Genomic DNA, 6042 nt, shown 5'->3' with positions numbered 1-6042 from the left:
CCAGAGAAGCTGTGGCTGCCCCTGGATCCCTGGAAGTGTCCAAGGCCAGGTTGGATGGATCTGATGCCAGAACCACATCACAGAACCACAGAATATCCTGGGTTGGAAGGGACCCACAAGGATCATCGAGTCCAACTCCAGGCCCTGCACAGGACACTCCAAAACTCCCAGCAGGGCAGCCCTGGCCAAGCTGGTGGCCTTGGCTCCAAGGAAAACCCTTCATCTCCCTGAGCCAGCGGTGACAGAAACACTCCTATAAACACCCTGGAGGCTTGTTGGGTTTGCTGTTGGGGTTTTTTTAAGGAATGGTAACTCATGTCCCTCCCATCTCCCACTGGAGATGCATCTCCAGCACAGCCAGACAGCTGCAAAAAACCCTAAAAAACCTCCCAGGCTCCTTCCCCTCGGAGCCATCGGGGCTGGTGGCGGGGCTGGCCCCGGGGACGGCGTGTTCCCGCTCACCTGATTTATTATCCCTGCTCCCACACACAGACGAGCGTTCTTCCCAGGAAGAAAAGCTGGAGACAGTCCCTTGGAAACAGCCAAGTGTTTGTCTGTGCTTTCATTCCTCGGAGCAGAGGGAGAAAGGGAAAAAAATACAGCAGGGAGAGCTTGAAAAATTCGAGCAATCAGAGGCACTTCCAGGGCTGGACGACAACAAGGATTCAGGGCTTCTGTCGGGAAGGCTGGGCTGGAGACCCGAGGAGTTCTGCACATTCCAAAAAACAAACAGCAGACTCATCCTTGGGGGTTTGTTTGCAGAACTGCAGGAACCAGAGATGGAAGAGACCCATTAACTCATCTGTCTGTTCCCTCCAGGGCAGAGCAGGGTTTCTCCCTGAGGGGGTTATTTTTAGCACTCTGTCGAGCAGAGTTTTCAGCGTCTCATGACATGGGGGTTTCTTTTCCAGGGATTTAGAGGTAGGAATGATAAATCAGGTTCTGCCGAAAGAAGGCTTGACCCAGAGATGAAATGAGGATCAGAGTGGTGCTGTCAGTTCAGAAATGTTTGCTGGTGTGTTTTCCTCTCTCTCTAACACGTTTCTGTGTCTCTCCACAGTGAGCCCTGCCTGGGAAGGAAGGAGGCAACGGAGCCTCAGCTCTCCAGGGATCTTTGTTCTTACAGAGAAGAAGAAATGTGACAATTGCTCTGGAAGAAGCTTCACACGGGCATCCCACATCCCAGGAGATGTCATACACCCTTGGATGACTGGCACCTGTCCCCAGGCTCAGCAGACAGAGGTAAATTGTGCCAGAGGGTGATTTCTGGCGTGGATTTGGGGGTGACTGTGCTCCCTGTGCTCTGCAGGGAGCCCGGAGAACCAGCACCAGAGCTGCCAAGCTGCTGCCCCAGGTCCAGGGCAGCTCTGGGCTCTCACACCCACAGGATATTTCAAAGACATCCTGGATTAACAACCTCAGCCTCCTCAGCAGGGTCTGGAGGGTCCAGCATCACCTGCAGCTCCTGTGATCCTGTGACAAGAGGAATCAGCCTCAAGCTGTGCCAGGGGATGTTTAGGTTGGTTATGAGGGAAAGTGTCTTCATGGGAAGGGTGGTCAGGCATGGAACAGGCTGTCCAGGGAGGTGGTGGAGTCCCCACCCCTGGAGGGATTTAAAAGCCATGTGGATGTGGCACTTGAGGACATGGGTCAGTGGTGGCCTTGGCAGTGCTGGGGAATGGTTGGACTTGGTGGTCTTGGAGGACTTTTCCAGCCTAGAGGATCCCATGACTCTGTGATTCCCTGGATGGCATTGCCAGCACTCCAAGGGCTACTCAGCTCCTGTGAGGCTGCAGCTGCTGGACAAGGACAGACATTCCGGGACATTCCAGGCTCTCTCCTGGACGTGTCTCTCCCTCCTTCCTGCGACTCCCTTTGATCTCAGAATTCCACTTGCTCCCAGCCCCTGAGTACATTTCCCTGGGCATGGGCTGAGCGTGGCCGTGGGGGCTGGTCCAAGGGGGGGTCTGGCCCCCAGCAAAGCCCCAGGTTTGTGCCCAGGGCCATCACCAACAGTTTGCAGATGGTTCCGGTGGCTGTCCCGCTGCGAGGGGGACAGAGGGAGGGGAGGGGGGCACCAGGCTGGGTACTGCCTCTGGAATGGTGTTTGCAGGCCAGTGATTCAGGTTGTGGACAAGGCTCCATTGACTCCCTGGTGCAGGGTTAGCCCTGGAGAACCGGGAACTGCTGCAGGACTCCAGCACAGCCCAGGGAGGGGTGGGAGCTCCCATCTCCTGAGAGCACCCCGAGCTGAGCACCTCAAGCTGAGCACCCCAGGCACAGCCCTCACAGGGGAGGTGCTGCAGGGACGGGGGGTCTGCCGGGTCTGCATCCCCACCAGGAAGCACCTGGCACTGCCATGGGACACAGGGATGGCTGAGCACTGTCACGGGACATTGTGATGGCCACACACTGCCGTGGGGCATGGGGATGACCCTACACTGCTATGGGATGTGGGGGTGACCCTACACTGCTATGGGATGTGGGGGTGACCCTACACTGCTATGGGATGTGGGGATGACCCTACACTGTTATGGGATGTGTGCATGACCCTACAGTGCTATGGGACATGGGGATGGCCACACACTGTCCCAGGACATTGTCATGGCTGCCATGGGACATCACCAGGACCACGCTCTGCCACAGGACATTGCAAGGGCCACACATTGTCCTGGGGCACTGTGAGGGCCACACACTTCCATGGAACATGGGGATGACCACGTGGTGCCATGTGACATCACAGTGGCCATGCACTGCCACGGGACATTCCAGTGGCCACACACTGCCACAGGACATTCCAAGGGTCACACACTGCCACAGGACATGGTGATGGCCAAAGTCCCAAGCAGGCTTGGGCCATGCTGCTGAACAGTCTTGGCACAACCACTCCCCACACTGCATCCCTGTGGGATTCAGGACATTCCCCCCCTGTTTTCCTCACCCTTTCCCCCTGCAGCCCTGAGCAGGAGGGGTTCTGTCCGCACAGAGCCGGCCTGGGCTGTGTTCCCCCCCTGGGGGCACCCGTGTGAGCGAGACGTTTGGTTTTACTCTGCTGCACTTTGCCCAAAAACATTGCCTGAACATTATCACAGGGTAAGTCAACAAATCTGCAAAAATCTGCCCATTTTCCCCACTTTTCTTGCACCTTTGGAGACGAAGCTCCAGCTGTGCTGCTAAGTCGCGGTGATTTATTGGTGGGCTGAGGAGCTGGTTTAAATCCGGCATCTTTGGGATGCTGGCAGCCTTGCTTCCTATAAATCTTAACCAGTATTTCTAAGCCCTTTTATGCCAGCTGCTTTCATGTATCCAGAGCCTTTTCCGTGCAGTAGCCTATGAAAATATTGAACCGATGCCCAGAGCAACACCAGGATATGAAGGGGAAAACTTTAAGATGTTTTGTAACTATTTTTATTTTCTTTCACAGAACCTGCCAAATCTTAATTTTTCCAGTTTGCAAGTAAGAGCCTCTAAACCATCTGTTTGCTGTCAACTGATGTTTGTTTGGAGAGGGATTTTATTATTTTTTTCCATCTCGCACTCCTGTTCCTACAACTAGTTTACTGAACTCCATAAACGTCAGCTCTCACAGTTGTTTTGTGAGCCAGTTATGATTTAGGATTTAATCAAAATTGAGCAGTCAGTGTCTTTAATCAATAGGAATGGAGATCAAAAACAAAGGAACGGGGACTGAGGAATGAAACATTTAATGTGTCCCCACCGCCTTTGAAAGCGCCTGATTTGCACCGTAATGGCAACCAGGGATCGTTAGAACAACCCTTAAAGAAACCCACCCAACCTCCAAAAACTACTCATTGTGTTTTTTTAAAGATGAAAAGGGCGAAGGCAATTTAAGGCTTAAAAGCAATTCCAACCTTTTATCTCATTAAATATTAAAAATGAAGCTGCCGCGGCGGCTCCGGGGCCGTGGGAGCTCCCGGCACAGGGATGGGCTGTGGGTGCCCCAGGAACCTTTTGCTCACCCTGATTTGGTCCGCGGGGATGTTGTGGGGCACACTTGCGTTGCTCCGTGCTCTCCATGGGATTTTGGCATTGCCATGGTCCGGAATGGGCAGCCCTGAGGTCTGGCACCAACCACGCCCACCCGAGGTCACACATGGATTTAGTGTGGGAATAAATGCCAGGGGTGGGAAGCGCAGCCAGATTTCCCCTGGCACCACTCCATTCCTCCATCCCCCCAACCCTCCATCCTTCCAGCCCTTCATCCCTCCAACCTTTCATCCCTCCAGTCCTCCATCCCTTCATCCCTCCATGGCTCCACCCTTCCATCCCTCTGGCCCTCCAAACCTCCAGCCTTACATCCCCCCAACCCTCCAACTCTGTATCCCTCCATCCCTCATCCCTCCATCCCTCATCCCTCCATCCCTCATCCCTCCATCCCTCTATCCCTCCATCCCTCTATCCCTCCATTCCTCTATCCCTCCATGTCTCTCCTGCCTGCACACCAGGACACACACATGAGCCCCACATGATGCTGCATCCCACATTCCCACTTCCTCTCCAACGTCTCATCCCTGCACCCCATCACATGGGCTTATTGGGCATTTTGGGCCCCAACGGGGGACTGGCCACAGAAAAACAAAGCCATCCCAGCGGGAATGAGGTGCTGGAATGATGCAGCACCTCCTCTGCGGGGGGTCACGGACTGCGGGGGGGATGAGGGATAGAGCGGGGATGTCCAGCCCTGCTCAGCTGAGTTCGGCTGTTTGAGGCTGAGTTCGGCTTTGTGAGGTATGTCAGGCTGAGTTAGGCCGGGTTAGGCTGGTTTAGGCCGGGCTAGGCCGGGCTCTGCTGGGCTCGGCTCAGTTCGGCTCCGCTCGGCCGGGTTCGGCTCGGCGCTCTCGGGCGCCCCCTGCCGGCGCATCCCGGTACGAGCCCAGACTCGTGGAATCAGAAAATCCTGGAATGGTTTGGGCAGGGACACCTTCCACCAGCCCAGGTGGCTCCAAGCCCCGTCCAACCTGACCTTGGGCACTTCCAGGGATCCAGGGGCAGCCACAGCTTCTCTGGGCAACCTGTGCCAGGGTCTTACCACCCTCCCAGCCAGGAATTCCTTCCCAGTATCCCATATAACCCTGCCCTCTGGCACTGGGAAGCCATTCCCCCTTGTCCTGTCCCTCCATGCCTTGTCCCAAGTCCCTCTCCAGCTCTCCTGGAGCCCCTTTAGGCCCTGGAAGGTGCCCAGCAGTTGCCCAGCCCGTCAGGGACCATCAGCAGGTTTAAAGCCTGATCCTGAGGCCTTTGATACTCTCATTGATGCAGCCTGGGTTCATCTTTTTGCCGTGGATACAACGGTTTAATCTAAAAAGGACTCACATTTCCATCACCGTGGATTCAGGGGGGTTGTCTCTGCATTCCAGTGAGTGGGGAGGGAGCAGGGGGGAGGTGGATCCCCTCTGGAAAAGCTGCTCCCTAAAATGCCCTCTGCAAATACACGTCTTAGACAAAACAGCTCTGCTGCCCGAGGGCATCTCAATCCTCACGGAACCTTTCCTGCGGATCAGAGCCCGGATTCCTCCAAGGCAAATGAATCTGTTCTCATCTGCTTTCCCCCTTTGATGCATTTATGTGTTACAGAGGCCTAAAACGCTCCTTTAATAGTTCTGGCCCTGTCAGGGAAGCTGAGGTTTCTTTGCTTTCCTGTTTCTTCCCAACTTCCCTCCACCAGGCTCCCTGACAGCTCCTTCTCCATGGTGGAGATCAGGAGCCCCTGCACATCCCCAGCTCTGAGCTGGGAATATCTGTAGCTTCCAACAGTGATGCTCAAAAAGGCATCCTGTCAAATTATTTGCCTCAATGAGTGGAGGCTCCCAGGAGAAGCCCAGGCTGTTAATGACAACAGCAACAACAAAAATGAACCTGTCTGGTGGTGCTTGTGGAGTCACAGAATCCTGGAATGGTTTGCCTTGGAAGGGGCCTTACAACTCATCCCATCTCACCCCCTGCCATGGGCAGGGACACCTCCCACTAGCCCAGGGTACTCCAAGCCCCGTCCAGCCTGGCCTTGGACACTTCCAGGGATCC

The 6042-nt window shown here is 55.1% G+C and overlaps 2 long non-coding RNA genes across 3 annotated transcripts in view; both read left to right on the top strand.

Annotated features, from left to right (window-relative positions):
* Positions 1–471: 471 nt before the first annotated feature.
* On the top strand, positions 472–3784 carry LOC108507869. Of its 2 annotated transcripts, none has more exons than XR_001878285.1 (3): positions 472–921; positions 1061–1242; positions 3425–3784. It is a non-coding gene; the product is annotated as an uncharacterized LOC108507869 (long non-coding RNA). The 2 variants fall into 2 exon arrangements; XR_001878286.1 differs by lacking the exon at positions 3425–3784 and adding an exon at positions 1388–2065.
* Positions 3785–4530: 746 nt separating this feature from the next.
* LOC108507871 overlaps positions 4531–6042 on the top strand; it is a 6412-nt gene continuing 4900 nt past the window's right edge. Inside the window, exon 1 of the long non-coding RNA XR_001878287.1 lies at positions 4531–4749. This is a non-coding gene — a long non-coding RNA (uncharacterized LOC108507871). The remainder of the gene's footprint in view (positions 4750–6042) is intronic.

The sequence above is a fragment of the Lepidothrix coronata genome, unplaced genomic scaffold (assembly GCF_001604755.1).
Source record: "Lepidothrix coronata isolate B3197 unplaced genomic scaffold, Lepidothrix_coronata-1.0 Scaffold272, whole genome shotgun sequence".
NCBI classification, from domain to species: domain Eukaryota; kingdom Metazoa; phylum Chordata; class Aves; order Passeriformes; family Pipridae; genus Lepidothrix; species Lepidothrix coronata.
The sequence above is the reverse complement of the archived record's forward strand: the minus strand, read 5'-3'. Positions and strand labels throughout refer to the sequence as shown.